This window comes from Eucyclogobius newberryi, unplaced genomic scaffold (genome assembly GCF_026437365.1).
Source record: "Eucyclogobius newberryi isolate DKJ021-1_F unplaced genomic scaffold, fEucNew1.0.hap1 SCAF_41, whole genome shotgun sequence".
NCBI classification, from domain to species: Eukaryota; Metazoa; Chordata; class Actinopteri; order Gobiiformes; family Gobiidae; genus Eucyclogobius; species Eucyclogobius newberryi.
Genome location: NW_027316068.1, coordinates 1 through 10862, shown reverse-complemented (window position 1 = coordinate 10862; position 10862 = coordinate 1). Strand labels below are relative to the sequence as shown.

General features: G+C 42.9%; 1 non-coding gene across 1 annotated transcript; it reads right to left on the bottom strand.

Moving 5' to 3' along the window:
* Positions 1-9609: 9609 nt before the first annotated feature.
* Positions 9610-9683, bottom strand: trnan-auu (transfer RNA asparagine (anticodon AUU)). The gene has a single exon. It is a non-coding gene; the product is annotated as a tRNA-Asn (tRNA).
* Positions 9684-10862: the final 1179 nt, after the last annotated feature.

Here is a 10862-nt window from a genome sequence, read left to right as displayed (position 1 = left end):
ATCCAGCCCAGACGAAAAAATATTTGCGACTCGACAAGCCGCAACATCTTTTTTTTTTTAAAGCGAGCCAGCAACATTCGAAAGTTCAGCCCCTGTCCAATCAACTGTGTTTAATGGAGAGCGAGGGCATCAATCTTTCTACCTTTGAGCTAAATCCCCTGTACCAATGTAGCTATAAAAAAAACTGGAAGTCTTTCAATCAATCGACTCTCGCCAATTTATTGCGCACTCAATATACTGCAGTTAATCTGGATATTGAGGAAAAATTGCAAGATAATGTTATTTGACATAATGCCGATGTATTTGCTTACTTTTTCAAGCACACTTGGCAATAAACCTCGTTCAGCAGTGCCTTTTATCAGATAGTAAAGCGCGCAGACGTTCCATTGTAAAAAACAAAAATGTTCTCTCACCATTAGCGACTCTAGTGGGACTCAACCCACAACCTTTGAAAGCCCTTGCAACTAATGCCTAGAAGTCCAATGCGCTATCCATTGCGCCACAGAGCCCATACATCCTTGCGTGATGCTCATTTCCACAAACGCAAAACACGGTTTTCATCCAAAATGGGTCTACGTCAGTCATTCCTTGCCAACAAACTGAGAATCAAAAAGTGAAAAGAGTGCAGTTAATCTGTGTGTGCAGGGATACTTTTCCATCTCTTATTCCAATTTGTAACAGCAGCGCATTTTCTGTCATTGTAAATAATTTGCACGCCTGAATGGACAACTGTAACCCTCTCCATAGCCCGGTATACATTATATCTCAACAGGAACATCCATCTCCGTGACAATAAAACAGCAGAACCTTGGCCCATCTTCAAAGGACTCTTGGCCGCACACCTCCGACACCTCCACATGGCAGCAGAGCACCGGTTCATCACCCACCTCATCCCCCACAACACCCTGATCCACCTTATACCCTCTGGAAACCTGGACATCATCTTCTGACCCCGGCATCACCCCCCCCATCCACGGCATCACCCCCCATCACTGAAGAAAGTTTGAAGAACGATTGTGTGTTTGATTTTCTGTAATTTTTTGTCTCTTCTCCCCCTGCCCTTGTGTATCCCATTCCCTTGCACTTGTGTGTGATGTTTGTCTGTACAATTATGTAAATATATGTAAATACTTGTAAGATGTTTTTGATAATAAAATATAAAAAAAATAAAATAATGGACAACTGAGTAGTAGTAGTAGGTTTGAGATGGGCCGGTAATTATTTAGCACTGTGGCATCAAGACTGCTCTTCTTTAAGAGAGGCTTAATGACCGCAGTTTTAAGGCTCTTGGGAATATTCCAGATCCAAGCGACATGTTGACTTTTTGAGTGATTGGAGCCAACAGACTGCTCACCGTAGACTTTAAAAATCTGGTAGACAATGCATAAAGGCAGCATGTAGTGGAACTCAGACTTGTGGTGATCTCTTGGACAGTTTTGTCAGCCAAAAATGCAAAATGGGTTAACTCCAGTTGTCTAGCTGGCTGCGTGCTTGTTATCTGCAAATAATGGTATTTTTAATGTTCTGAACTGAGTCTTGCAAAGAAGACTGCAAACTCATTGCACCTGGAGAAATACAGAAACCATCAGACAAAGTAACATTTACCACACTGTAATTTGAAATGTTAACCCGCTTTGTCATTAGCAGGTCCAGAGTGTGCCCTTTGCCCTTGGTGGGGCCACTCAGGTGCGGAGTAAGACCAAAGCTTCTGAGGACAGCGCCAAGCTCTTTAGAAGAAGACGAGGTTGAGCGGGGCGTGAAGGAAGGAAGGAACAGTCACTCACGTACGGGAAACTCCTACCAAGCAGTGGCCACCCTATAGCACACTGGGATTCTGTGGTAATTGAACCAAGTTTAGCAGTTCCTTTCATCAGTTAATAACACAAGCAGGCTTTCCTATTTACCAATGTAGATAACAGGGGTTACAACAGTGACTCTGGTGGGTCTCGAACTCACAGCCTTTGAATGCCTTTGCAACTTTTGTCTGATTCCCCTTTTTCACAAAAGAAAACAGTCATCCGAAAACGGTCTACATCAATCATTCCTTACCATCAAACTGAGAAACAAGGAGTGAAAAGAGTGCATTTACTCTGTTTATTCAGGGATACTGTTCAATCTATAATTGCAAAATAGCTCTTTCGGGTGATATGTTTTTCTGTACATGTAAACAACTGATTTGCTTGAAAGGCTATCATGAAAGCACTGCTGGGATTTACTAGACAGGCACTTTGACCAACTAAGCCACAGCGCCTCTAAAATGTTACTCCAACCTGTTTCAGGTAGATATTCAGCAAACAATGTTACCTTGTGGATTTTGCCTGCGATAGCTCTTCCAAAATAGCTTGTCGTCCCTGGGTGGGCTCAAACCACCAACCTCCCGGTTAACAGCCGAGCGCGCTGGCCAATTGCGCCACAGAGACATCCAGCCCAGTTGAAAAAATATTTGCGACTCGACAAGCCGCAACATTTTTTTTTTTTTAAAGCGAGCCAGCAACATTCGAAAGTTCAGCCCCTGTCCAATCAACTGTGTTTAATGGAGAGCGAGGGCATCAATCTTTCTACCTTTGAGCTAAATCCCCTGTACCAATGTAGCTATAAAAAAAACTGGAAGTCTTTCAATCAATCGACTCTCGCCAATTTATTGCGCACTCAATATACTGCAGTTAATCTGGATATTGAGGAAAAATTGCAAGATAATGTTATTTGACATAATGCCGATGTGTTTGCTTACTTTTTCAAGCACACTTGGCAATAAACCTCGTTCAGCAGTGCCTTTTATCAGATAGTAAAGCGCGCAGACGTTCCATTGTAAAAAACAAAAATGTTCTCTCACCATTAGCGACTCTAGTGGGACTCAACCCACAACCTTTGAAAGCCCTTGCAACTAATGCCTAGAAGTCCAATGCGCTATCCATTGCGCCACAGAGCCCATACATCCTTGCGTGATGCTCATTTCCACAAACGCAAAACACGGTTTTCATCCAAAATGGGTCTACGTCAGTCATTCCTTGCCAACAAACTGAGAATCAAAAAGTGAAAAGAGTGCAGTTAATCTGTGTGTGCAGGGATACTTTTCCATCTCTTATTCCAATTTGTAACAGCAGCGCATTTTCTGTCATTGTAAATAATTTGCACGCCTGAATGGACAACTGTAACCCTCTCCATAGCCCGGTATACATTATATCTCAACAGGAACATCCATCTCCGTGACAATAAAACAGCAGAACCTTGGCCCATCTTCAAAGGACTCTTGGCCGCACACCTCCGACACCTCCACATGGCAGCAGAGCACCGGTTCATCACCCACCTCATCCCCCACAACACCCTGATCCACCTTATACCCTCTGGAAACCTGGACATCATCTTCTGACCCCGGCATCACCCCCCCCCATCCATGGCATCACCCCCCATCACTGAAGAAAGTTTGAAGAACGATTGTGTGTTTGATTTTCTGTAATTTTTTGTCTCTTCTCCCCCTGCCCTTGTGTATCCCATTCCCTTGCACTTGTGTGTGATGTTTGTCTGTACAATTATGTAAATATATGTAAATACTTGTAAGATGTTTTTGATAATAAAATATAAAAAAAATAAAATAATGGACAACTGAGTAGTAGTAGTAGGTTTGAGATGGGCCGGTAATTATTTAGCACTGTGGCATCAAGACTGCTCTTCTTTAAGAGAGGCTTAATGACCGCAGTTTTAAGGCTCTTGGGAATATTCCAGATCCAAGCGACATGTTGACTTTTTGAGTGATTGGAGCCAACAGACTGCTCACCGTAGACTTTAAAAATCTGGTAGACAATGCATAAAGGCAGCATGTAGTGGAACTCAGACTTGTGGTGATCTCTTGGACAGTTTTGTCAGCCAAAAATGCAAAATGGGTTAACTCCAGTTGTCTAGCTGGCTGCGTGCTTGTTATCTGCAAATAATGGTATTTTTAATGTTCTGAACTGAGTCTTGCAAAGAAGACTGCAAACTCATTGCACCTGGAGAAATACAGAAACCATCAGACAAAGTAACATTTACCACACTGTAATTTGAAATGTTAACCCGCTTTGTCATTAGCAGGTCCAGAGTGTGCCCTTTGCCCTTGGTGGGGCCACTCAGGTGCGGAGTAAGACCAAAGCTTCTGAGGACAGCGCCAAGCTCTTTAGAAGAAGACGAGGTTGAGCGGGGCGTGAAGGAAGGAAGGAACAGTCACTCACGTACGGGAAACTCCTACCAAGCAGTGGCCACCCTATAGCACACTGGGATTCTGTGGTAATTGAACCAAGTTTAGCAGTTCCTTTCATCAGTTAATAACACAAGCAGGCTTTCCTATTTACCAATGTAGATAACAGGGGTTACAACAGTGACTCTGGTGGGTCTCGAACTCACAGCCTTTGAATGCCTTTGCAACTTTTGTCTGATTCCCCTTTTTCACAAAAGAAAACAGTCATCCGAAAACGGTCTACATCAATCATTCCTTACCATCAAACTGAGAAACAAGGAGTGAAAAGAGTGCATTTACTCTGTTTATTCAGGGATACTGTTCAATCTATAATTGCAAAATAGCTCTTTCGGGTGATATGTTTTTCTGTACATGTAAACAACTGATTTGCTTGAAAGGCTATCATGAAAGCACTGCTGGGATTTACTAGACAGGCACTTTGACCAACTAAGCCACAGCGCCTCTAAAATGTTACTCCAACCTGTTTCAGGTAGATATTCAGCAAACAATGTTACCTTGTGGATTTTGCCTGCGATAGCTCTTCCAAAATAGCTTGTCGTCCCTGGGTGGGCTCAAACCACCAACCTCCCGGTTAACAGCCGAGCGCGCTGGCCAATTGCGCCACAGAGACATCCAGCCCAGTTGAAAAAATATTTGCGACTCGACAAGCCGCAACATTTTTTTTTTTTTAAAGCGAGCCAGCAACATTCGAAAGTTCAGCCCCTGTCCAATCAACTGTGTTTAATGGAGAGCGAGGGCATCAATCTTTCTACCTTTGAGCTAAATCCCCTGTACCAATGTAGCTATAAAAAAAACTGGAAGTCTTTCAATCAATCGACTCTCGCCAATTTATTGCGCACTCAATATACTGCAGTTAATCTGGATATTGAGGAAAAATTGCAAGATAATGTTATTTGACATAATGCCGATGTGTTTGCTTACTTTTTCAAGCACACTTGGCAATAAACCTCGTTCAGCAGTGCCTTTTATCAGATAGTAAAGCGCGCAGACGTTCCATTGTAAAAAACAAAAATGTTCTCTCACCATTAGCGACTCTAGTGGGACTCAACCCACAACCTTTGAAAGCCCTTGCAACTAATGCCTAGAAGTCCAATGCGCTATCCATTGCGCCACAGAGCCCATACATCCTTGCGTGATGCTCATTTCCACAAACGCAAAACACGGTTTTCATCCAAAATGGGTCTACGTCAGTCATTCCTTGCCAACAAACTGAGAATCAAAAAGTGAAAAGAGTGCAGTTAATCTGTGTGTGCAGGGATACTTTTCCATCTCTTATTCCAATTTGTAACAGCAGCGCATTTTCTGTCATTGTAAATAATTTGCACGCCTGAATGGACAACTGTAACCCTCTCCATAGCCCGGTATACATTATATCTCAACAGGAACATCCATCTCCGTGACAATAAAACAGCAGAACCTTGGCCCATCTTCAAAGGACTCTTGGCCGCACACCTCCGACACCTCCACATGGCAGCAGAGCACCGGTTCATCACCCACCTCATCCCCCACAACACCCTGATCCACCTTATACCCTCTGGAAACCTGGACATCATCTTCTGACCCCGGCATCACCCCCCCCCATCCATGGCATCACCCCCCATCACTGAAGAAAGTTTGAAGAACGATTGTGTGTTTGATTTTCTGTAATTTTTTGTCTCTTCTCCCCCTGCCCTTGTGTATCCCATTCCCTTGCACTTGTGTGTGATGTTTGTCTGTACAATTATGTAAATATATGTAAATACTTGTAAGATGTTTTTGATAATAAAATATAAAAAAAATAAAATAATGGACAACTGAGTAGTAGTAGTAGGTTTGAGATGGGCCGGTAATTATTTAGCACTGTGGCATCAAGACTGCTCTTCTTTAAGAGAGGCTTAATGACCGCAGTTTTAAGGCTCTTGGGAATATTCCAGATCCAAGCGACATGTTGACTTTTTGAGTGATTGGAGCCAACAGACTGCTCACCGTAGACTTTAAAAATCTGGTAGACAATGCATAAAGGCAGCATGTAGTGGAACTCAGACTTGTGGTGATCTCTTGGACAGTTTTGTCAGCCAAAAATGCAAAATGGGTTAACTCCAGTTGTCTAGCTGGCTGCGTGCTTGTTATCTGCAAATAATGGTATTTTTAATGTTCTGAACTGAGTCTTGCAAAGAAGACTGCAAACTCATTGCACCTGGAGAAATACAGAAACCATCAGACAAAGTAACATTTACCACACTGTAATTTGAAATGTTAACCCGCTTTGTCATTAGCAGGTCCAGAGTGTGCCCTTTGCCCTTGGTGGGGCCACTCAGGTGCGGAGTAAGACCAAAGCTTCTGAGGACAGCGCCAAGCTCTTTAGAAGAAGACGAGGTTGAGCGGGGCGTGAAGGAAGGAAGGAACAGTCACTCACGTACGGGAAACTCCTACCAAGCAGTGGCCACCCTATAGCACACTGGGATTCTGTGGTAATTGAACCAAGTTTAGCAGTTCCTTTCATCAGTTAATAACACAAGCAGGCTTTCCTATTTACCAATGTAGATAACAGGGGTTACAACAGTGACTCTGGTGGGTCTCGAACTCACAGCCTTTGAATGCCTTTGCAACTTTTGTCTGATTCCCCTTTTTCACAAAAGAAAACAGTCATCCGAAAACGGTCTACATCAATCATTCCTTACCATCAAACTGAGAAACAAGGAGTGAAAAGAGTGCATTTACTCTGTTTATTCAGGGATACTGTTCAATCTATAATTGCAAAATAGCTCTTTCGGGTGATATGTTTTTCTGTACATGTAAACAACTGATTTGCTTGAAAGGCTATCATGAAAGCACTGCTGGGATTTACTAGACAGGCACTTTGACCAACTAAGCCACAGCACCTCTAAAATGTTACTCCAACCTGTTTCAGGTAGATATTCAGCAAACAATGTTACCTTGTGGATTTTGCCTGCGATAGCTCTTCCAAAATAGCTTGTCGTCCCTGGGTGGGCTCAAACCACCAACCTCCCGGTTAACAGCCGAGCGCGCTGGCCAATTGCGCCACAGAGACATCCAGCCCAGTTGAAAAAATATTTGCGACTCGACAAGCCGCAACATTTTTTTTTTTTTAAAGCGAGCCAGCAACATTCGAAAGTTCAGCCCCTGTCCAATCAACTGTGTTTAATGGAGAGCGAGGGCATCAATCTTTCTACCTTTGAGCTAAATCCCCTGTACCAATGTAGCTATAAAAAAAACTGGAAGTCTTTCAATCAATCGACTCTCGCCAATTTATTGCGCACTCAATATACTGCAGTTAATCTGGATATTGAGGAAAAATTGCAAGATAATGTTATTTGACATAATGCCGATGTGTTTGCTTACTTTTTCAAGCACACTTGGCAATAAACCTCGTTCAGCAGTGCCTTTTATCAGATAGTAAAGCGCGCAGACGTTCCATTGTAAAAAACAAAAATGTTCTCTCACCATTAGCGACTCTAGTGGGACTCAACCCACAACCTTTGAAAGCCCTTGCAACTAATGCCTAGAAGTCCAATGCGCTATCCATTGCGCCACAGAGCCCATACATCCTTGCGTGATGCTCATTTCCACAAACGCAAAACACGGTTTTCATCCAAAATGGGTCTACGTCAGTCATTCCTTGCCAACAAACTGAGAATCAAAAAGTGAAAAGAGTGCAGTTAATCTGTGTGTGCAGGGATACTTTTCCATCTCTTATTCCAATTTGTAACAGCAGCGCATTTTCTGTCATTGTAAATAATTTGCACGCCTGAATGGACAACTGTAACCCTCTCCATAGCCCGGTATACATTATATCTCAACAGGAACATCCATCTCCGTGACAATAAAACAGCAGAACCTTGGCCCATCTTCAAAGGACTCTTGGCCGCACACCTCCGACACCTCCACATGGCAGCAGAGCACCGGTTCATCACCCACCTCATCCCCCACAACACCCTGATCCACCTTATACCCTCTGGAAACCTGGACATCATCTTCTGACCCCGGCATCACCCCCCCCCATCCATGGCATCACCCCCCATCACTGAAGAAAGTTTGAAGAACGATTGTGTGTTTGATTTTCTGTAATTTTTTGTCTCTTCTCCCCCTGCCCTTGTGTATCCCATTCCCTTGCACTTGTGTGTGATGTTTGTCTGTACAATTATGTAAATATATGTAAATACTTGTAAGATGTTTTTGATAATAAAATATAAAAAAAATAAAATAATGGACAACTGAGTAGTAGTAGTAGGTTTGAGATGGGCCGGTAATTATTTAGCACTGTGGCATCAAGACTGCTCTTCTTTAAGAGAGGCTTAATGACCGCAGTTTTAAGGCTCTTGGGAATATTCCAGATCCAAGCGACATGTTGACTTTTTGAGTGATTGGAGCCAACAGACTGCTCACCGTAGACTTTAAAAATCTGGTAGACAATGCATAAAGGCAGCATGTAGTGGAACTCAGACTTGTGGTGATCTCTTGGACAGTTTTGTCAGCCAAAAATGCAAAATGGGTTAACTCCAGTTGTCTAGCTGGCTGCGTGCTTGTTATCTGCAAATAATGGTATTTTTAATGTTCTGAACTGAGTCTTGCAAAGAAGACTGCAAACTCATTGCACCTGGAGAAATACAGAAACCATCAGACAAAGTAACATTTACCACACTGTAATTTGAAATGTTAACCCGCTTTGTCATTAGCAGGTCCAGAGTGTGCCCTTTGCCCTTGGTGGGGCCACTCAGGTGCGGAGTAAGACCAAAGCTTCTGAGGACAGCGCCAAGCTCTTTAGAAGAAGACGAGGTTGAGCGGGGCGTGAAGGAAGGAAGGAACAGTCACTCAAGTACGGGAAACTCCTACCAAGCAGTGGCCAGCCTATAGCACACTGGGATTCTGTGGTAATTGAACCAAGTTTAGCAGTTCCTTTCATCAGTTAATAACACAAGCAGGCTTTCCTATTTACCAATGTAGATAACAGGGGTTACAACAGTGACTCTGGTGGGTCTCGAACTCACAGCCTTTGAATGCCTTTGCAACTTTTGTCTGATTCCCCTTTTTCACAAAAGAAAACAGTCATCCGAAAACGGTCTACATCAATCATTCCTTACCATCAAACTGAGAAACAAGGAGTGAAAAGAGTGCATTTACTCTGTTTATTCAGGGATACTGTTCAATCTATAATTGCAAAATAGCTCTTTCGGGTGATATGTTTTTCTGTACATGTAAACAACTGATTTGCTTGAAAGGCTATCATGAAAGCACTGCTGGGATTTACTAGACAGGCACTTTGACCAACTAAGCCACAGCGCCTCTAAAATTTTACTCCAACCTGTTTCAGGTAGATATTCAGCAAACAATGTTACTTTGTGGATTTTGCCTGCGATAGCTCTTCCAAAATAGCTTGTCGTCCCTGGGTGGGCTCGAACCACCAACCTCCCGGTTAATAGCCAAGCGCGCTGGCCAATTGCGCCACAGAGACATCCAGCCCAGTTGAAAAAATATTTGCGACTCGACAAGCCGCAACATCTTTTTTTTTTTTAAAGGGAGCCAGCAAAATTCGAAAGTTCAGCCCCTGTCCAATCAACTGTGTTTAATGGAGAGCGAGGGCATCAATCTTTCTACCTTTGAGCTAAATCCCCTGTACCAATGTAGCTATAAAAAAAACTGGAAGTCTTTCAATCAATCGACTCTCGCCAATTTATTGCGCACTCAATATACTGCAGTTAATCTGGATATTGAGGAAAAATTGCAAGATAATGTTATTTGACATAATGCCGATGTATTTGCTTACTTTTTCAAGCACACTTGGCAATAAACCTCGTTCAGCAGTGCCTTTTATCAGATAGTAAAGCGCGCAGACGTTCCATTGTAAAAAACAAAAATGTTCTCTCACCATTAGCGACTCTAGTGGGACTCAACCCACAACCTTTGAAAGCCCTTGAAACTAATGCCTAGAAGTCCAATGCGCTATCCATTGCGCCACAGAGCCCATACATCCTTGCGTGATGCTCATTTCCACAAACGCAAAACACGGTTTTCATCCAAAATGGGTCTACGTCAGTCATTCCTTGCCAACAAACTGAGAATCAAAAAGTGAAAAGAGTGAAGTTAATCTGTGTGTGCAGGGATACTTTTCCATCTCTTATTCCAATTTGTAACAGCAGCGCATTTTCTGTCATTGTAAATAATTTGCACGCCTGAATGGACAACTGTAACCCTCTCCATAGCCCGGTATACATTATATCTCAACAGGAACATCCATCTCCGTGACAATAAAACAGCAGAACCTTGGCCCATCTTCAAAGGACTCTTGGCCGCACACCTCCGAGACCTCCATATGGCAGCAGAGCACCGGTTCATCACCCACCTCATCCCCCACAACACCCTGATCCACCTTATACCCTCTGGAAACCTGGACATCATCTTCTGACCCCGGCATCACCCCCCCATCCACGGCATCACCCCCCATCACTGAAGAAAGTTTGAAGAACGATTGTGTGTTTGATTTTCTGTAATTTTTTGTCTCTTCTCCCCCTGCCCTTGTGTATCCCATTCCCTTGCACTTGTGTGTGATGTTTGTCTGTACAATTATGTAAATATATGTAAATACTTGTAAGATGTTTTTGATAATAAAAGATAAAAAAAATAAAATAATGGA